At 46.4% G+C, this 22,668-nt stretch overlaps 1 protein-coding gene across 8 annotated transcripts in view; it reads right to left on the reverse strand.

The window, feature by feature from the left end:
• The window catches only part of Ppfibp1 (PPFIA binding protein 1), a 143,425-nt gene extending 122,045 nt beyond the window's left edge, over window positions 1-21,380 (reverse strand). For 3 of the 8 annotated variants that reach the window (XM_038317956.2, XM_038317960.1, XM_038317959.1), the window contains exon 1: window positions 21,203-21,380. The gene's annotated coding sequence lies outside the window, so the exon portion shown is untranslated. The remainder of the gene's footprint in view (window positions 1-21,202) is intronic. The other 5 variants (XM_042054433.1, XM_038317966.1, XM_042054432.1 and 2 more) reach the window with 2 other exon arrangements.
• Between the last annotated feature and the right edge of the window lie 1,288 nt (window positions 21,381-22,668).

The following is a 22,668-nucleotide window of genomic DNA, read 5'->3' on the forward strand; positions in this document are numbered from 1 at the left end:
AGAGAGGCATCTTCTCTACCGCAGGGCTACAAATCCTCCTCCTCACCTGGGGAAAGCTGAGCTTCTAATTCTGTGCTGTCTCTTATTTCTAGCTAACACAGTAAACCAGCTGGCAGATCAGCCACTTCACATCCCAACAATCAAACTGCTAACATCCCTTTAAGGGGTTCAAAGATGGGTGTTTTTATACAAAACCTGTCTCCATGGCAACCTGAGTCTGCTTGGCTTCTGAAGAAAGAACAGTGAACTATTTATCTTCCCATTACAAACATCATGGAAACAGGCTGGTAACACCTTCATCCACCAGGTAACAGAGAGCTCCCGCCTGATAATACAGATCAAAGCCAAGATTACACAAGCTGTCCAGGAGAGTTGAGGGAGGCTTCCTGGGAAGCCAGCACATGCGTGTACATACACACACACACACACACACACACACACGTACGTCAACACACCAGCATACCACCACTTTGGCTGTGCGTCAAGGCCAAACCACCAGGGATCCTCATCTCTAGGTCCTACAGGACACCCAGCCTATTTACACATTAGGTGAACGGGACCTACGATTCTTATCAAGACACAGAAAAGCAGATCTGTGCTCACTTCTGCAGTTATGTCTTACTCTGGGCTTGGGAAGGAGCTTGTGCATGACAGTCTGTGTGTTACTTCGGCCTTATTCATTCCCACCACAAACCATGACAGTTTCGGAAATTCGCTGAGCACAACTGGCTTCTGGAAATGCCAGAAAGTAGACTGACTTTATCTCTTGGCAAGGGAACTCTGCTACATTTTGAATCTGGACTGTCCCCAACAGGCTCATGCTCTAAAGACTTGATCCCCTGACAGTTTGACTACTTGGGGGATACTGTAGAACTTTGGGGATGTGGGCCACTAGGACTAAGCCTTGGCAGGAAGGTTCTATCTGCCTGACTCTGGTCTAGCTCTCTACTTCCTGGCCTGACCACTATGTGAGGAGCTTGACCACACTCCCACAGACATGGAGCCTCTCTGCCATGCCTTTCCTGCCATCAAAGACTGAACCCACCGAAACCAGGAACCACAACAAACCTCTTCCCTTAAATGGCTTCTGCCAGGTGCCTGTCACAGTGACAGGAAGAGCAACCGAAACAGACACATAAATCTCAGCCCTCAGAGAGGACTGAAATATCCCAGCAGGAGACACCATCCTCTCCGTTTGCCCTTCACTCCCGTTTTTTGGAAGGTTCTAGGCTGCAATTTCTGGGCCTTTCCTGCTTGTTTGCCTTTTGTGATGACGGCCATCAGTCTGTAAGCGCAACAGAAACTAAGAGCTTCAGAAACCATTGTGTTTATATACATAGAGGATTAATATTCCGATTGTGCAGCAATTCAAGCCTGGAAAAATTACTCCACTTGGGGTCGAGGCCCTACGATACCACAATGAAGCAAAACTATCACCAAGTAGCGTGTGAATTCCCAAGAAGCCGCCGGCCTGCTGTTTAATAATTAACAAAGGGGTTATGATCTCTCCCCCTCCATTCAGCGACAGGGTCCAAATTTTCTGACCTTGCAGACTAAAGTGTCTTGCCAAATCCACGACTGTGTGTGTTTCTTTCCCACTGGTGAGACCCTCGGGACAGTCTCACAGACAGCACAGCTCCATTCGATATCCACTTCAGGGCTTCCAGTGACCCCAGTGCAGGATATATGCTGGCCACCTAGAGTCAGAAAGCTGTGCCAAGGACAACACAGGTCCCTCTGAAGTCTCATGAAGGCTGAAATTCGAAAAAGACTCATCAGATGGCCATTCCATTAAAAACTACAAATACCTGACAATCAGCTAGGATCCCTTTCTGAACACCAATGCAAGCTAGTCGACAGCCGCAGGAGCACAGCACGGTCACAGGCAGTACAGCGAGACCTAACGAAACTAACAAATTGCACACTGCAACATCACATGGCACCATGAACTGCCACTACTACAAGGGGGTGCCAAAGCTGGCACTGCCGAGTCCACCCTCAAACCCCAGTGGACTCCCCCTGCTAAGCTACCTGTCAAGAACAGGTCTGTCTCAAGTGCACACTGAGCTCTGAATGACATGACAACCTTTAGTTTTGCATCCCCCAGAGAGCGGACAGATGGAGGAGGGACCGCAGCAGGGCCAGGGAATGCCTGTACTGCCTTCTACGGGAAGCTGCATCTTCTTCCAGAGAACCCCAAAATGCCACCTGGGATCCATACAGGCTCTAGTCCAGGTAAGGGCATGGGATGAAAGGAGACCTGTCACAGCACCAGCTGTGGGAAAAGCAGTGTCTGTTCTCATCACCAATGGACTGGAGTCAGGATATTTACAGGAGAGAAGTAGACTTCCTATGGAAACTCAGTCTAACCTTGCATTTCTGCCTAACGATTTCCTGCATCTCACACTTCATCTCATCTTTGAGCCTGACAGCCTTCCTGTGAAAGCAGGCCTGGTATAATTACGCTCACTCTACAACTGATCGTATGACTTATCCAAGACCACACAACTTATCAACATCAGGGTCAGACTGCCAGGCTCTTGGTTTGGAGTTTTTCATTATTGTTGTTGTTGTTGTTGTTGACATTATAATATAATTACATCATTTTCCCCTTCCTTTTACTCCCTCTGAACATTCAGAATTATTATTATAAACTCTGCTCATTTTCAATTCGCCTATGTACTTCTTCAAAACTTGTATAAAAGTCCCTGAAAGCTTGGTTGTAACATGCTAAATAAAAACCCAGAGACAGAAACTAGAGTTCAAGCTGAAGGTCAGAAAAGCAAAGCAGCCAGCACTGGTTCTTATCTCTACCTCAGTCCAAAAATGGCGATCCCACCTCCAGGAATCTCAGAATGAGACCACATGTGAGAGCTGTCTCCTCCCGTCTCGAGAGATGGATCAAAGGCATACACCACTACTGTCTGGTTTCTAGGGCAACTAGTGTGGCTACTGGGATTAAAGGTGTGTGTTACCCACTGCCTGGTCTCTAAGGCTGATCAGTGGGGTTGTTTTACTCTCTGATCTTCAGATAAGCTTATTTCATTAAATACAAATGAAATATCACTAAACTTGGCTCCTTCTTACTTTCCCACTTCCCACGTTCACGCTACAGATCAATAAATATTTCATAAGAGCAAGGACTGTTAATGTTAAAATCCTGGGGAGGAACCACACACATCAAAGGAATTAATCTCTCTCTCTCTCTCTCTCTCTCTCTCTCTCTCTCTCTCACACACACACACACACACAAGAAGAAGAGAAGAAGAAGAAGAAGAAGAGAAGAAGAAAAGAAAAGAAGAAGAAGAAGAAGAAAGAAGAAGAAGAAGAAGAAGCTCTCCCTCCCTCACTCTCCCTCCCTATCTATCTCCATCCCATCTCTGGGTGTGTGTGTGTGTCTCTCTCTCTGTCTCTCTGTCTCTCTCTCTCTCTCACACACACACACACACACACATCATCATCATCATCATCATCATCATCATCAGAGGAATCTCTCCCTCCCTATCTATCTCTGTCTCTCTGTGTCTCTCTCTGACTCTGAATAACCTAGACCTTCTGTTGCTGATACAACCCGCAGCTTCAAAAGCACAGCTGACAGAGGTTGAAGCCTCACATTCACCAGCATCTGCACCTTGCTCGCTCATCTACTTCTTGTCAAAGCATCTATGCGGAAGGGGAGTGGGAAGAGCTTTAGACAGCTCAGACTTCTTAGTCACAGGAACCGCTCCTAGAGAAGACTGTCCCTGGTCACCGGGGTGCTGCCTGCTGTTATCAGGCGCTTGCAGGATTTCACTCACACCGAGCTGGCATTCTGTTTATGCAGTCAGAAGGGATCGTTCATGCTGTCGACAGAGAGTCTCCAGTAGTTCTACCACACAGCTCAGGCAGACACAAATTCGCCTCCATCAGCCAACCAGCCAACAAGTCACCTGGCAAATCCCACCCCTGCCCTGGCCTCAATGGGCTGGAGCCATGACTTCACGTGACCAGCGTAGAGCTGCCTGCTGGCTCCCACCTCAGGATCATGAAGCATCTCTCCACGTCCTCTGAACCCATCAATTAGTCGTCAAATCAGTATTGGTTTTCTCTTCCATTCTCTCCTCACCATATCAACTTTCCCCACTGTTACTTCCAACCGCCACCTCTGTCCCCAAACGTCCACTTTGACGTTTGGGGACAAGAAATCAAATCAATCAAGAAATCAAACAGCAAGACTGGAATTTTAGGAAAATAATTCCTACTGATGATTAAAACTGAACATAGCATTTTACAATGTCTCAGACTCAGTCTGCATCAGTCACAAGATTTGGCCAAAAAAGAATGTACAATTGCCGCCCTGAACACTAGACATGTAAGGGAACATAGAAATCACATCAATCTACATAATCATTGATGCTTAGTGTATCCAGTCTTACATAAGAAGCATACACATCCAAAGTTATATTAAAATTCTAATTTAATAACAAAGGAAGCTGCCCATTTTTTCTCCATTCCTACCAAGATACAGGAAAGGAGGTGGAACACCACAGGAACTGATCCAAGTTCGCAGAACAAAGTCTCGGATGCCAGTCATCGGCCCAGGAAGCACTTCTCCATGAGGACAACCCATCTACTCTTACAATATTAGCTGATTTACTGTTACGGCCACAAGGCTGGAGAGATGGCTCTTTCAGGAGACCCAGATTTGACTCCCAGCATACATGTGGGCAGCTCACAACTGTCTGTAACTCCAGTTCCAAGGGATCCAATGCCCTCTTCTGGACTCCTTGGATACCAAGATGCATGTACAGACATGCAGGCAGGGTAAAACATCCATATACATAAATAACAAATCTCTTAAAAATATTAAATGCAACCATGACTTCAGAGACCAAAAATAAATAAATAGAACATGAAGTTAGAAAACACACATTTTAAAGGAGATTCCCAAAGAGTATCTTTAACTCTGTAGAATAAAGACTATATTGGATTAGAATTCTGAAAGCATTTAACCACCTTGGCTTAACTTATTTAATGGCAAAGCCTTGAACAAACACACAGTTTAACAGAAGTTAATTGGCAAGATAACCTTATGCTGAGCTCAGGCAGAAAAGACTTTCTATTAGACGGCCTCACCGCGTCACACAAGGACTTAGCGTAAGCCACCAATCAAACCTGACTGTTAAACGGAATGGAAACTGAAGTTTACTGCTCTCTCCTAAAGTTTAGCAACTTTATCTTTTCTCATTATCTATTTATAAAACATGGACAAGTCACAACTCTTTAAAGAATGCTAAAATCTCTGTTATGTGCAAAGGAATGGCCGAGCTGTTGCCCTTCACGAGAGCTGTGTTCCTCACATGAACAGACAGACAAAACACGCTCCGCTTTGGCTATGGGCACAGTCCTACGCTGGTGATTCATCATCAAACTCTCTAAGCAAATAGTCCTGGAAGACGCAGGTGACTTATCCAAACAGAAAAGAAAACATACTGAACAAGGAAATCTCCTCACATCAAAATACAAGCAATATTTGTATTTTTTCAATTTCAAAAAATTTAAAGTAGGTTTACCAGTTATTCTAAAACTTTTGAACAAAAATAAAAAAAATAAAAGCTGCGATTTTGGTTTTGAACGAGGACAGAATCGTTACTGAACTCCTAAGCAAATGAGCTGGATACTGTGCTGGACATTTTTATTTAATCCAACAGTCCTATGAGGTAAAGATATTTCATCCTACTGATGAGAAGCCAGAGTTCAGGGTGAGTACGGAACAGAGCCATAATCCTAAAACAAGAGTAGGTTGGGATTCTAGCCAAGGGACATCTGATTCCAAAACCTGAAATATTGGATGCTACACACTCTACCCACCAGCTCCACCAGGAACTTACGAGTCCACATTACAATGATGGGGCTGTCCCCAAGTGGAGCAGATCAGCCCTGGAGTCGGAAGCTCTGTGTTAATGACGCCTCCACTGAGTGGTGGTTTCCTCCCAGATTAATGGAGATGAGGAATGGTATTTAACTCATGACGTTGAGGTGAGAAGCAACTGTAAAAGCCGCAGTGAAAGGCCTTGCCAAAACAGCCAAGTGTTTCATAAGCATTATTACCTTCCTCTCCGAGTTTGGGTCGGTACAGCTGCTGAGCAACCGAGTGAAGATCCAAGGCCTGGTGAAACGAGACAACAAAGCCAGAAGGGGCGAGGGCCCAGGCATGGATGGGACCCGTCACAGTCCCCTGCTTTGTCCTACCTTCCCACAACGAAAAACATAAAAATGATTGTGGACCCACTCAGTGTCAAAGGAGGCCACGGGCTGCTGGTCATAGTTAATTAGCTGTCAGTAAACTCACTTCCACCCAGAGGCAAGGGAAATCAGAAGCAAAACCAATCAAGCAAAGCCTGGCCCAGGAAGAGCCTCATCGTCTCTTGCCAATAACCCTTGTGTATTCTCCACGTGTCCATGAAGGCTTTTACCCCAGGACACAGAGGGCAGGCACACAGGCCTGAGGTCAAGTCTCCCCAGGAAACAGTGGTCATCTACTCTGAGATGAAATTCTGAACACTGGTCATACGACAGGACAACTTGCAGAGCAGAACGGGTTTTTAACAAGGACAGAGGCAACCTGAAGATCTCAGGTGGCCAACAATGGGTAAGTGAAGGACGGGAGAGGCAGCTCAGCAGTTTGAGAAGCTCGTGCTGCCTTTGCAGAGGTCCACAGCTCCGCTTTCCGCACCTCAACACCTGTAACTGCCAGCTCCAGTGCATCCAAAGCCCCCATCAGACTCCTCAGGCACCTGCATGCCTGCATGTGCCTGAACCACACACAGATCTACACAAATAAAATATAAATAAATCATTTTAAAATTAGACAAGAAAACGAGGTTAAAATATGTGCAACAATTGAGAGAGGGCAGATAAGCAAAAACTAAGAATTAGAGTTCATGAAAAATAAAAAATGATCATTCCCAATAGACAAAATGGGTGAATAGCCATGATGTCATTAGTCATATACCCACATTTGATCTCATTAACAGCAAACACATAGAAAAGATAAAGAATATCTTTTCTTTTTTATAATCCCCCCAAATATTATGAAAGTGAAACTATTACTCTGCTAATGGGAAGAAAGATTAGTTAATTCTGGCTAATTACAGCACTGTTACCTAGGACTTCCATACAACAAACCCTCTAATGCAGCTTCCATCTCACGAACACGGCACACACATGAAACTCAGAAGGATGCCAACAGCACGAATGCTCGCCAAAGCTGAAAACACGCAACTGTCCCACAATCTAGAGCATTGGCAGTCTGAGAACCATGCTCGCAGACGCTCGGAGGTGCAAATCAAACAATGCTTTGGGGGATTTTGTTTGTTTTTGTTTGTTTGTTTTTTGAATGGAGTTTCTCTGTGTAAACCAGCTCTGGCTGTCCTGGAACTTGCTTTGTAGACCAGACTGACCTCTAACTCAGAGATCCACCTGCCTCCTCCTCCAGAGTGCTGGAATTAAAGGCTGCGCCATCACCACCCGGCAACGTTAAAATTTTAAGAGGGAAGGAAAATTATATACTCAGAATATATGAATAGAAAACTGAAAGGAGAGCTGGAGAGGTGGCTCAGAGGTTAAGAGCACCGCCCTGCTCTTCCGAAGGTCCTGAGTTCAATTCCAGCAACCACATGGTAGCTCACAACCATCTGTAATGGGGTCTGGTGCCCTCTTCTGGCTTGCAGCATACACACAGACAGAATATTGTATACATATAAATAAATAGATAGATAGATAGATAGATAGATAGATAGATAGCATACCGATAAATAGATATAAATAAATAAATATTTTTTAAAAAAAGAAAAGAAGAACTGAAAGGAAACACGCCCCACAGCAAAGAAACATAGCCCTATGTGGCAGGACTACTGCCGGCTCCGGCTTTGTTTTGTTTTGTTTTTAATCTTCCTTCCTGGATTTATTCAGGATTTTTTTAAATTTTGAATGCACATGTTGGGGGAGGGGTTAATGTAAGTATGTGCACCACATATGAACAAGGCAGGACCCAGAAGAGGGTACCGGATCCCCTGGAACAGGAGCTACAGACATTTATGAACTGTCCGTGTGGGTGCTGGAACCTAACTCAGGTCCTCTGAAAGAAACAGGAAGTGCTCTTAACACTGAGCCACTCTCTCCAGGTCCTGGGGACATTTTGAAAATTAGATCTTCATTATATTTTTTTCTATACTAGTTAAATCTATAAGGTACATTACTTCTGTGATTACAACAATAAACAAATAAATGACAACTTCAAGTGTAACTACACAATGAGCGACAGACAGAAACCTGAAGGCTCTCACCCTTCACACCGTGAGTCAGCTGCAGTCCAGGTCAGAAAGGCAGCTCCTCTGTACAGAACTGGGCCTAGCACAACATTAGGCTTGCTGGGGTCAGAACAAAGCTGGCATGTCCCAAACACCAAAATATATTTTGGAAGTTCATAAACTGAAACCTTTTCGACCAGGGAATGTATGCCAACACCAAAATTATTTCCACAAACAACTAGACCTGAGCAGGAAGTTTACTAGGAACACCCTGAAACTAATAATTGTTTTAGAGCTCTAAATAACACAGCCAGTTCATGTTGGTACACAGTTGAAATAAACAAACCATCTCCAGTTATAGAGTCCTTCTGCTTCTGAACAGGACAGCATGAAGCTTCACACCGCATGGCTTTGCCTCAGCAACAATCACAAAATTAACTCTTCAGGGGTTCGCCCTCTCAAAGGTTGGTCTTCTCATAGCAACTGCTAACTACAGCAAACCTTTGGGCTCCGAACAGTCTCAGCTTCAAGCTCTACGACAGACATCTGGGACCGGACAAGGCTGTCAGGACGGCTTTCCCTCAGTGGGATACTTAGGCACACACATATCTGGATCCTGTCACAAGATGCAGTGGCACTCCCTTCCATCCCCAGGTTGTGACATGGAAAACATCTCCTAACATCATCCAAGGTCTCCTGTGGTCAGGATACGGGTGGTGGCGTTTGCCTTTAATCCCAGCACTCAGGAGGCAGAGACAGGCAGGGATCTCTGTGAGTTCGAGGCCAGCCTGGTCTACAGAGCGGGGAGTTCCAGGACAGGCCAAAAAGCTACAGAGAAAATCAAAGAACCACAAAAACAGTCTCCTGTGAGTCAAAATCAGCTTCCCTGCAAGCCACTTGCTACAGACACGGGCTATTACTGCCCTCACTTGACAAAAGGCAGGCAGTGATGGGGTCCTCCAGAGCCCCCAGATCCACAATTCGTGTACTCCATGCTTTCTCCATGGGACACCTATCTTACACATCTTCCTACTGAATCATCTTTCTACCCACCATGGAGCCAACCAGGACCTCAGCACGTTGCTGGCCCAAGAAGCCTTAATCCTCATCATGTGCCTCATTTACTGCCTACTAGGGTCTTAGCAAAATGGCACCTGGTCTTCAAATAGCATACAATCTATTTGAAAAAGTAAGACACATCTAGATATAAGCCATTTGGAGAGTCTTTATTTTAGAGAAATCTCTTCCCCTCATCTGTAAAACAAGCAACACTTATATGGCCCTCATCATTAATAGAGACAGCACAATTGACACTTCTTATTGCAAAGTACAGTTTTAAGAAACAACTACATACCAAATAAACGGCAATAGACAAGCCTAGTGGTTAGAAGACTCAAAGTACCAAATGAGTTAGGCTGGACAACCTAAACTCATCCCCTACAAAGTAGCTGAGCATGTAAATCTACAACACAGGTTCCCCGATTCCAGAGTCTCTGGCTGAGTTCCAATAGAGAAGACGAACTTCAGTAGGGAAACCATTAGGAAGAGGGCTCTTGCCCTGTCAAACATGCCAGAGGTCAGTCCCCTGCACAGCTGGCAGAGGAAACACAAGCTCGGAAAGAGATCAAGAATCAGGTGAGGGGACACGGTGGTCACAATGGTGACACCAGCCAGGCAAAAACCCAAGAATTATTTTTCCTAAAAGGTAAACGAGGATTGCTAACAAAGCGCATCTTCAGCTTCCATAATGAATCTCTCAGAATAAAGATGTGCATTCCGACTGTCAGGCAAGAGTTCACTGAACACAGACAGCTGTGTGAGCAAAGCTAGGATTTTACCAGAACAAAGGTCATCTGCTGTAAATAACAGACTCCAGCCTCTTCACCTCAGAGTCCAGTCCACCTTGCTCTTCACTCATCTGCCACAGTAAAAGTCCACAGGAGCCAGAGCTTCTTTTTTATTGATTTTATTGAGCTCTACATTTTTCTCTGCTCCCCTCCCCTTCTCTCTCTCCCCTTCAACCTCTCCCAAGGTCCCCATGCTCCAATTTACTCAGGAAATCTTGTCTTATCTACTTCCCATGCAGATTAGATCCATATTAGTCTCTCTTAGGAGCCTCATTGTTATCTAGGTTCTCTGGGATTCTATTTGTAGGCTGGCTTTCTTGCTTTATGTCTAAAAGCCACTATGAGTGAGTATATACACTATTTGTCTTCTGGGTCTGGGTTACCACACTCAATGGATGTTTTCTATATCCATCTATTGCCTGCAAATTAAAGATTCACTATTTTTTTCTGCTGTGTAGTACTCCATTGTATAAATATACCACATTTTCCTTATTCATTCTTTGGTCGAGGGGCATTTAGATTGTTTCCAGGTTCTGGCTATGACAAGCAATGCTGGTATGAACATAGTTGAGCACATGTCCTTGTGGTACAGTTGAAAATCATTTGGATATATGCCCAAAAGTGGTATTACTGGGTCTTGAGGAAGGTTGTTTCCTAATTTTCTGAGAAATCACCACATTGACATCCAAATACCAGCTTGCATTCCCACGAGCAATGCAGGAGTGTTCCCTTTACCCCACAACCTCTCCAGCATAAGTTTGGTGTTCTTGAGCCAGATCTTTTCTAAATCTTAATTTCACTAAGTAAAAATTCCTAGACAAAATGCTGACTAAAATTTCTCCAAGACTGTGTAGGCCACATCACAGCAATCTCCAGGCAGGCAGTCTCTGCCTCGGGTTTACCTGCATGAGAACTCAGGGAAGCCAGAGCTAAGACTGGCAGGCAGCATACGCAACATGAAAACTCTGGGCAAAAAGACGACTCCCACCCCAGGCAAACAGGATGGAGTGAGATCTCATCACGCTACTAAGAATGGCACATGGATTTAAAACTTAAAAGCCATTTCTTTCTGGAATCTTTGATTTTAATATAGCTGGACCATGGCTGACTGCTGATATAGAAACAGCAAAATGCAAAACCAGTCATCACGGTACTGTGCCACACTCTTAATTACTGGATTGCTTTAGTCTTGCGCTCCGTCCTGACGTCATCACCATGACCCAACGTTCTTTTCAGCAGAAGCTCTGACTGGAAATAACATGTTAAATGAAGATAACAGCAACCTTATCAAAAACTGTATCTAATGCAATGGCCCTCTGCTTCACAACCCCTTCCTGTAGAGCATTTCCTGGCGCACTGGTAGCTTCAGCCTGTGACTCAGTGTGGCTAAAGCCAGCTGCTTCTCACCCCTAAGAATGTTTCACGTTTCCCCCAAGAAGCTAGCCTGGAACCATTACTCCATTACGCCTGGCTGTCTAAAAATTCCGTTCTTTAAACAAGCCAAGCTTTCCATTGTCTGACTTTTTTTTTCTTACCACGGCTTTCCACTTCAATAAATTAGCCGACTGCCCCGAGACACATCCTGGTAAATATGTCACTTTGTATTGTGTGGATGAGAGGACTTCTGTCATTATTTCAAGCTTTCCCTCTTGGCCAATATTCCCCAGAGCCAGCTCCTCTGGAGTCAGGGCAACTGTCTACGAAGTTCCTTTCACTGCTTCCTACTCTACTGAAGAAGGCCTGCAGGGAATTGACTCAACATTCAACTCTTCCCATAACAGCTATTTCCACTTCCCTGAGTGTTTTCTTCCACCCCACCTAAAGAAATTCATGATCAACCCACAGGCCTCCACCCAATAGTGTCTCTCCCTGTCCGCCCCATCGCCTTGCACTCCTTGCTTGATCACAACTTTCTCCAGCCCCACCTGCGCCGCCGTGCCTTTCCCATCAATGCCCTGAGGGGACAGGTGAAGCGATCACCCGCAGCTCATCCCTTTCCCGGTCAGCCTCCACACTCTGCCCTCCGGATCCCTTCTCTCCTCTGCTGCGCTAACTGCTCTCGGGGTTCACAGAAAGCCCTGGCAGACTCCCAGCCGATCCTTGCAACCCTGCTGCCTGAGAAGGTACGAACGACCCCAACACAGGGTCACCCTTCCTATGGCCACCTTTTCCCCCTTTGATGGCTCCTGCTCTAAGTCAGCTTTTCTTTTGCCTGACCTCTCCTAAATGTCACATGTTCCCTGAGCGTTGGGTATCTGCCTGTCTTTATTTTACACACTTCTCTTTGGGAGTTCATCCACCCTTAGCTTTTGTGTGACAGCTCTATGGAGAAGATTCCTATCAACCCAGGAATCTGCTCACACTACAATCTTAAATTTCTAATTTTTGCTTAAAATCATGTGGGTAATATCAACTCACAGTTCTTTTTTTTTTAAAAAAGATGTATTTGTTTGTATGTCTGTGTATGTGCATATATGGACATGTGTATGCGGGTGTGTACACAAGCAGAGACCAGAAGAGGGCACTGAATATTCGCTCTGTCCATCACTTTCCACCACCACCCCCTCTCCCTAATTTCTTGGCTGGACTGGAAGCCAGAAAGCCACAGCAATCCTCTGTCTCAGCTTCTCTCAGAGCTGGGGTTACAGGCATTTTCAGAGATGCCTGGCCTATGACGTGGATGTCAGGATTGTGGTTTGAGAACAGCACTCTTAGCCGCTGAGCCATCTCTCCAGCCCCCACCTAACAATGCTTAAAAGCCTTTAGTATACCACTTACAAAGCCAAACCAGGGGCAGGAATATGGCCTGGAACTATACCTGCCTTACCTAATGTCTAACAACCAGTCTGACTTATAGCATGGCCCCCCACCCCCACCCAAGCCCAGCTCACACAATCTGCATGGCCTTGACAACATTGCTGAACCTCTCTCCTCCTCTCCCTTCTGTCTCTGTCTGTCTCTGTCTCCCTCCCTCTCTCTCTCTCTCTCTCTCTCTCTCTCTCTCTCTCTCTCTCTCTCTCTGCCTTTGAACCCTTGCATGTAAGGGACACATACAAGAGCAATACTTCCTTCTAGAGCACATGCAGGGATTAAGTTAAAACATGTAGGATGCTTACAAGTGCTTACTGCATAGCAAGAGCTAGGTAAGCATTAGCTACTCTCACTGATAACATTGTTCACCTAAAAACCTAGTGAGAGGGTTATTTTATTAATTTATACAGTGAGAACACAAAGGTAGATGATTACGTATGAATCACAGTGCGATCGCGAATCCTAAGAGATCAAACTTAACTCATATTTCCCACTAAAATTCCATTTTTCCTGATGTGCTCTTCTGGGTTACGGGTCATCTATGCTCTCTAGACCCATTTTTACGTATACACCTAGTGATATCCAGCACAGAATTTCCAAAACCTTCTTTATAATCGCCCTCTTCTACACCTTTAAAAAAAAATCCCTAAGTAAGAGTAGCTTGTCAGAAATTCAATGAAATAATAACAGTATCTGTCACCAATCCAGGGCAGGTTGTTTGCCAAGAATAAAGCTATTAGTACTTCACAGACATTATCATACTTAATCCTCATAACCACCCAACTACTCCCAGTTCACAGCAATTTAATTAACCAAAATCACAAAGCTAGTAAAGACAGGGGATTCGAATCTACAATCATCTGGCTCCAGCGCCCACACCCTTCATTCCTGTAGGGCGTGGTTAATAAAATTCTCATAAGCACCACCTTTACCTTCTCAGCGCTGGAGAGCAGACTTCTGGGTGCTCTGGTTTAGGAAGCGGAACTGAGGTCAGAGCGAAGGAACAGTAAGTGGACAGACACAAGACACTGCAGTTCTGAGGCTGACCCACCACCCTGCCACTCCACCTAGGTTAACTGAGACCGTGCTCGGAGAAAAACCATTGAGTACTAATCTCCCCTCTGCAGGGTCCCCAAACGTGTTCCTTTCATAGTGGCTGACATCTTCCATTATAGCTAACATCTTGTCTTAGAAATCTATGTGCCAAATAGGCCAGCGGCAGTGAAGAGATAGGCAGATGAAATTTCGTACAGCAGATTCAGAATACCATCTACTTCTCGGCCTCTAATTAACTTCCTAACCTGCCTTTCTAAACTCGCAAGTCTTTCTACCTCCACTGCCATTTTTATTCAGGGTCATTATTTCCAATGATTTCTGATCCTTGCAAAAATTCCCAACACAAGCCATCAATGCTACCACTTTACAGATAGGAAAACTAAAGCACAGAGAGCTTAGTGACTTGCCAATAGTAACCTGTTACAAACAGCAAGGCAAGACTTCTAACTGAGCCTGTGGGCCTCACACCTGAGATGTTTGTTTTCTAAAACTCAGTTAAAAACCACAGGTGGCTTCAAGTCACTGACCCCTACGTGGTGATGTGAAGAGCACCACTACTCTAGAGAACCAAAGTCCCAAAGCAGAGAAAATGTCAAGAATAATTCTTGCATCGGGCGATGGTGGCGCAAGCCTTTAATCCCAGCCCTCAGGGAGGCAGACGCAGGTGGATCTCTGTGAGTTCAAAGCCAGCCTGGTCTACAGAGTGAGTTCCAGGACAGGCTCCTGGTTTCTTGGTTGTGCAGTTAAACTCTGATGAAGGAGCGGGTGTGTGTGTGTGTGTGTGTGTGTGTGTGTGTGTGTGTGTGTAGAGTGTGAACATCTGACAGAAACATCCAAGCAGCTGACCCAAAGGAAACATTGAGGCCAAAGCAACTTCACACCTACGTCCTGCAGACTCTCAGGTCCAACCAGTTCAAAAGCAACTTCACACCTACGTCCTGCAGACTCTCAGGTCCAACCAGTTAGTTTCCTGATTCATCACAGTTTCCCTTTCTCTCCTTCTCCCTCTCCACCTCTGCCCACGGGGCCACAGACTCCTCCATCACCCATAAGGAAAAGTAGAGAGTGTTCAAATTCCTCTTCAAACAAAACGATATGGTCTACTGTGGACAAGAGTTGGTCTTAGAAAAAGATAACAATGGTTCAACCCCACCGATGCTGCGGCATTATGACATGATCAAAAACAACAAGAACAGGCCAGCAAGTTCTTCCTGCTTTCACATTCTTCTAAATAAAGTAAATTCAATAAGATTTCCCTACTAAAAACCCATGCAACTCTGTGGCAGTGAGATAGCATTTATGCGAAGTTCTACAGCTGGAGATAGGAGTGGCAGTAAAAGCAACATAATAAGTTTTCCAAGAACCACCTTGTGTCCTGTTTGCCCTTTGGGATTTGATTGTTTCTCTGTGCACAAAATCTGGCCACTGAATATCTTTTCTTAATATTTTTATTTTATGCTTTGACAATTTCATACACGTATACAATATACCTTGGTCATATCCACCATCACCCCACTCCCCTTTCCCTCTTCCCTGGGTTTCCCTCCCTCCATACACACATCCCTCTCTCGCTTTCACAGTGTGTGTGTGTGTGTGTGTGTGTGTGTGTGTGTGTGTGTGTGTACAGCCCCAGAGAAAACTGACTCTCTCATGAGCCCTTCCTCCCTGAAAGCACCATCGTTATCGTTAGCATCATTTTCATCTAACCAAGCCTACCCTGTTATCAAAAACACACGCGCTATGAACAGCAACCTGCTTTCCTGATGATGTGTGCTCTACATCAGAGGCTTGGTGAATTAGAGAACAGGTAAAACTACCCCCAATCACACTCAAGCTAATGGGGTGTCCATGAAATTTACAGCAAACCCCAAACATTACGGCGTCTGATCTTCCCCCTCCGTGCTCCGTACGTACCTGAGCTATGAGTCTTGGCCATAATGACTGGTACTCTAAACTCAAGTCCATACAATCCCTGCATTCATGGCCACGTTCAGGTGCCGTGCTGTTACAGAAAGCGCTAAATGGTCTGTCTATTCTCAACTCCTTAAACTTGCCAACAAAAACAGACATGTGTTTGGGCTGATCAAGATGTGAGTCATGACACGTTCCAGGGAGACACATAAGCCCAGCGCAGTCACAACCTGTGGCAGCAAACCCACCTGGCCCACTCAAGAGTCCAGACCCACACCTCAGAAACAGAAAGTGCCCGATGCACACAGACCGCTCCACATTTAACTCAGACCTTCCCTTCTCCTTCTGAAACTGCGTGACAAGCATGCAAACACAAATCTTTTCAGAGAGGCCGATTTTTAATCTAAAAACCCAACTGTTTGGTATTTTGGTTCCTTCAAAGCAGAAGATGAAAACAGAAAAGAAACCCTCCCCACTTCGCTTTCTAACAACAATATAATTACTGCATACCAAACAATGCAAAAGAGAGAAGTCTTTGAATCCTGTGTGGTGGGTTAATCTAGTTTAGGGTTTGTTGTTTGTTTGTTTTTTTAAGCCATGAGCTTTATTTAATGAAGTATTAATCTCTGTGATATACGTGGCAAAGCTGCAGGGGTGAGCAGGCAATAGGTTCTGACATGCACTGCAATAAATCTGAGCAGTAAGTAATAGAACAGATGAGGGAACTATAGAAGTCCACAGAAGTTTTTGGACAGTTTGACAATTAATTTAACTGTAATTTTATGAACTTTTGGTTGCAGCAAAACGCTGCCCAGCAGACACTTTGGTCACTAAACACCACCTATCACCAAAAATGGAGCTCTAACTTAGTAACTTTGCGTCTCTTGTTTAAACTCGACATTAGCAACCGCGGAGCATGACCGAGAGCTTAGCTTGATTTCCTGCAGCCAAATGCGAGCTCACAAACATCTGGAACCCCAGTTCTAGGTGCTCCAATGTCTTCTCTGGGCCTTCAAGGGCACTAGGCGTGCATGTGGCACACAGACACACGTGCAGGCAAAACATCTGTTCACGTTAAACAGAAACAAATTGTCTTTATCTGGGGAAGGGATGGGAATCTGAAGAAGGCACCTAGCATCTACCCTTGGCCTTCCACACATACACGCACACATGCGCGTGCACACACGCAGGCCCACATACACAAAAGAAAAAGAAATCAAGACACAGACCCAAGAATGAATGGATATGCAGTCATTAGCCAACTCATTTATAGTCACTGATTTTAAAGGTAATCAAACCAGGACAGAGACATGAAAACATCTCTGAAAAGACAGAACGTTGAATAAGGTTTTCCTTCAGTTAAGTGTAAAAACTGAGTTGTTTAGAATACAGACACCATAAAATTGGATGAAAAACCTCAAAAACTCAATTTTAATATAACAAATTACTGGAATAATTAACTATAAAATATAAATAGTCCATGGATATAAAAAGATTTTTAGGGACCAAAGAGATAGACCAGTGGTCAAGAGCACTGGCCGCTCTTCCAGAGGACTGGGGTTCAATTCCCAGCACATGCAGGGTAGCTAACAACTGTCTGTAATATGTTTCCAAGTGATCTGACACCTCACAAAGATATACACACAGGCAAAACACCACTGCGTATGAAATAAAAATAGATCAATTATCAAAAAAGAGATTTTTAAAGAAGTGGGCTGGTCAGCAACAGGAGAAAACGACCTTGTTCTGATTTATCTCATGCTGGGACAATGAGTGACAAAGTCTACATGAACAGTTAACTGGTGCTCCCTCAATGAACTTGTTCTCAAGAAGAGTTTACAATAGCTGTCAGGTTGGGCGTTATTCAGTTGGAATTATAGCGTGGCCTAGATTTCAAGTCTCTTGCCCAGCAGTGCCAACTGCCTCTCATTTCAATGTGGCTGTTAGAACAGTAATAGTTGTTTATCAAAAGGAATTGGGCCAAAACCTATCTCACCTTTCTTAATTAACCTATATATCTTTTAACAACTTTAATTTTCTTTGTACGTGTATTTATTGTGTGTACATTCTAAGGAGCTGAGGCTGGAAGACAGCCTGGGGCACTCAGTCCTTTTCTACCATTCTGGGTTCCAGGGACCAGATCTGGCAGCGAGTGCCTTTACCCACTGAGCTATCTCTGGCTCAAGACTCCTTAACAGTGCCACGTTGGGGCTGGAGCGATGATGGCTCAGCAGTGAAGAGCCCTCATGACTCCTGCACAGAACCAGGGTTCTATCCCTAGCACCCACATGGGGCTTTGCGACCCTCTGTAATTCCAGTTTTAGGGATTCTGATGCCCTCTTCCAGGCTCCTTGGGTACTGTGCAGCATAGGATGTATACACACACAAACACACACACACACACAGAGAGAGAGAGAGAGAGAGAGGCAATAAGCGCAAACACATGAAATAAAAAAATCAAAGTACCACGCCTTACTATATACCTCATCTGCCCTCATAAACATGAACTGAAAAAAAGAAATAGTAGTTCAAATGAAGGATGTACAGTTAAACTGTTATTTCTAAAAAAAAAAAAAAGCTGTTTTAAAACTCGTCAAGAAACATCACACACACACACACACACACACACATCCCAAAGATAGTTTTCGTTTGATTTGCATGGTTTGGGGGCTCCATCTTTAGCTGCAAGCTGCGTCTAGATACTGTTGTTAGCCAGCACTACACAGCGCTCACCTAAGTGCCCACAGGAAACTCCACATCTCTTTCCTGAGAAAAGAAAAGAGCACAGGAAAATACAGCATGTTGTATATGCTCTCACTGAACATAAAGACCAAAACTTTGTTCAATATTACTGCTGCACCATTAGCTATTTTCTAGGCCTAGTCCAAAAACACAAACCAAAATTAAAGTGTTCTGTTCCTGTAAAGCGCATGTTCCCTTTCAGAAAGCCTGTATGACAGCACACACACACACACACACACACACACACACACACACGTGATAACATCACGTGATGACACATGGCCAGCCTGGGCTACACGGTGAGAGCCTGTCTCAAAGAAAACAGAGGGGAGTCGGGAGATCCTGGTCGCCTACCCTGTGCTATTTCATTATTTCAGGAACCGGACCAAGGTGTTTTGAAAACAAAGCAAAACAAACACATCTTTTAAATTCCATCTTTAAAGTCCTCCATCCCTACACTTCCTGACTTGAGTTTACTAGACATAATATAAGGACTTTCCCCAGCTCCTGGAAATGCCCTTCAGGTCAGAGTCTGGGATGCAGCTTTTGACTAACAATGAAGTCCACTCCTACTTCCTCCAGACCTGGCAACCAGAGAATTCTCGCAGCTGAGGAACTGCTGCCCTGCAAGGGGAAGCTTGCTTCACCAGAAGTCTCACTCCAAAGGAAAGAGCCTTGAAACACTGATAGAGCCAGGGTTAGGGTCGGTGCGTTCAGAGATAATCTTCCCCCAGAAAGAAAATCTCCAAGCAAGAGAAAAGAGTTTGAAACAAGAAATACAAATCAGAATCCTACCAAGACAACTGCTTTCTCCAGTTAACAGACTTTTTGAGTTCCCTTCACACTGTTCTCAGGTCTTAACAAAGCAAGGGCTTGTGTCTGTCCCCCATGTAGGAAAAGGTCATAGTCTCATTACAAAGAGTTTGTACACCAAGCCTTCTTTCCCGACCAGGATGCTGGCACAGACTCTTAACCCCAGCACTCGGGAAGCAGAGACAGGCAGATTTCTGTGACTCCGATGCCAGCCTGGTCTACACAGTGTGTTTCAGGCCAGCCAGAGCCATAATGAACTCCTGTTTTAAAAGGAATAAAATTTAAGCTCCTTTCTCTAAAAATGAACCCTGAAAAACACACCTCACAGCCTTTCATCAACCTTCCTCAAGAAGCTCCAGGCAAGACCTTTAGTGGTGTTTAAACAGCAACAGACTGAGAACTGTGCCCTCAAGAAACCAGTTTTCCCACAAAGGTGAATCTGCCTCAAGCAAATTTCTCAGCCCCTGGCTGGGCTAGGTAAAAGAATCTCTTACACGGATGTAAGAATCATGCTGATACTCTTTCCCTTAAACACAGAGTGCCGCGTAAGGAAGGGAACAGAGAAGATGGAGCTGTTTTCTCTTTATTTTCTGGGGATGATTCACAAAAATATGTGTGGCGTTTTGAAATAGTCTTCCCTCCTATCCCACCCACACATGCACTTCCCTGCTGGGTCTGTAAGTGTGGGAGCCGGGGGTTCGAGCATCCATCCCTGATGGACGCTCTGCTCTGTAATATTACAGGGAAACTGAGCCCAAGGGTCTGAGCACACTTTCCAAGACTGGAGCTCTGTGGTATTATACAGAGAATCAGGGCTCCACTCCAGTTCCCTGACAGGAGTCCGGTGTGGTGGAGATTCTGGGGTGTGAGGTTCCACACTTCCCTGGCTGGAGTTCTGTGGTGTCAGAGTCTGTGGTGTGATGGGGAGGGGAGTCTGGGGTGTGAGCTGGGCACACACTTCCCTGGCTGAGTCTGTGGTGTGGTAGGGCCATGGTGTTAAGACTGTGCACACATCTCTGACTAGAGTTCTGGGGTGTGGGGTTCCAGCATGCTGCCCCTGACTGGAGTCTGTGGTGGGAGGGTAGACCGGGGTGTGAGCTGGGAGCCCACTCCGTGAGTGGAGTCGGTGATGGGAGTCCCAGGGTAGGAGCTCGGATCACACTTTCCTGACTGAACTCTGCGGGGTGTGAAGGGGAGTCCTGGGTGTGAGCTGGGGGCACCCTACCCTGACTGGAGTCTGTGGATGAGAATCTGGGTGTGAGCTGGGAGCACACAACCCTGATTGGAGTCTGTGGATGAGAGAGTCTGGGGTGTGCGCTAGGAGCACACTGCCCTGACCGGAGACTGTGGTGTGCAGGGGGAGCCCGGGGCTGTGAGCACATTTTCCCGACTGGAGTCTGTGGATGAGAGTCTGGGTGTGAGCTGGGAGCACACAGCCCTGACTGGAGTCTGTGGATCAGAGTCTGGGTGTGAGCTTGGAGCACACTGACCGACCGGAGACTGTGGTGTGCAGGGGGAGCCCGGGTGTGAGCACATTTTCCCGACTGGAGTCTATGGTGGGGAGTCCCGGAGTGTGAGCTTGGAGCACACCGCCCTGACCGGAGTTCTGTGCTGTGGGGAGGCGGGGGGCCCCGAAGCCCCAGACGAGTCCCTTCCTGTCACCCTGAGGCTGCCCCCCACGCCCCGAAGCGGGGGTCCCCGGCTCGCAGGAGGGACCGCCCGCGGGCTTACCTGCGGCGGAGGGCCACCGAGCTCCACAAGTTGCAGTCCCGCCTCCCGGCGCCGGCCCGGCTGCCATGATCGCTGCTCCGCGGGCGGTCGCCCCGCGCCCTAGGCGGCGGACAGGAGCCCGGGACGGAGCCCAGCGCCGGGTTGACATCACCGCCGCCCAGGTGCCGCCTCCCCTCGGTCCTCCCCGGCTCGCCCCGCCGCGCTCCGCCCCGCCCCCGGCGGGAACCAGCCCCAGGGGCGGAGGGGCGTGGCCTCGCGCCCGCGGCCCGCTGATTGGCCCGGCGCGCGGTCACTCCGAGGCGCCGCCGGGCTCTCCCGCATTCCTGGCGGAGCCCGGCGGAGCTGGAAGTGGGCGTCGGTGGGAAGCGCGGCCGTGCGGGCTGCGGTCCGCCGGGGCGGGGAGAGAGGAGGGCGGAGGAGAGCCGTGGGGTCGGGTCGGGTCGCGGCTCCTCCCGGGTCGGAAGCGCCGCTCACCCCGAGGGCCTCCCTTTTTAAGGCAAAGCCGCCCCTGTGTCCCGGACGGGGCGGACGCGGCCGGCGGGAAGGGGAAAGCAAAGGCCCTGAAGGCCTCCGACCCCGCAGCGAGGGCCCCCGGGGGAAACTGAGGACTTGCAGAGACTGGGAGTACTCGGGGATCCCAGACGCGGCCACCCTAGCTCTGCCTGGTCAACTGGTGGCACTCAACCACGTGGTTGCTTTTGCTTGTAGCCACAAAAATAAGTAAAACCTCACGTACCACGCAAGCTTTCAGACAAATAAAATGGACTCTCCAGGGGGAGCGGAAATTTTACTGTTTACGTTTTGTTTTTGTTTTGAGACAGGATCTCAGTATATCCACAAGGCTAATCTGAAAATTCTTATTCTCCCGCGTTGGCCTTCTAGTGGCTGGGATTGCAGGCCCACACTACCAAACCCAGCACTAACCTGTTTTTTAAAAGATTATTATTTTGTTGTTTATTTTTTTCCAGAAGGGATTCTCTGTGATTTCCTGGCTGTCCTGAAACTCGCTCTGTACATCAGGAACAGAGATCTGTCTGCCTCGGCCACCTGAGTGCTGGGATTAAAGACGTGTGCCATCACGCCTGGCTATTTTATTATTATTTTTAATTATGTGTATGTATGTGTACGCGCATGGAGGCGAGGAGCACTGGGTTTCACTGGCAGTTATTGGCATTGGAGTTAGAGGCAGCTGTGAGGTAGGGGCTGGGAACTGAACTCAGTGTTCCTACAAAAAAGCAGCAGAGGGCTTAACTGTGTGGCCATCTCTCCAGCCCCTGCCCTAAACTTTCTAAGTACCATAGGGTTTTGTTTGGGTGCACAACTGGAAAGGGAGAACCCTCACAACTGACTTCAACCCTCATGATAATAATTACTGTTGAACCGATTGCAGTGACGGAGCTAACAATTAGGAATTAACTACTATTTACTCTCCGGTGGATATCAGCGGTGTATAATCCTCTTGGCTG

This window comes from Arvicola amphibius, chromosome 2 (genome assembly GCF_903992535.2).
Source record: "Arvicola amphibius chromosome 2, mArvAmp1.2, whole genome shotgun sequence".
NCBI lineage: Eukaryota > Metazoa > Chordata > Mammalia > Rodentia > Cricetidae > Arvicola > Arvicola amphibius.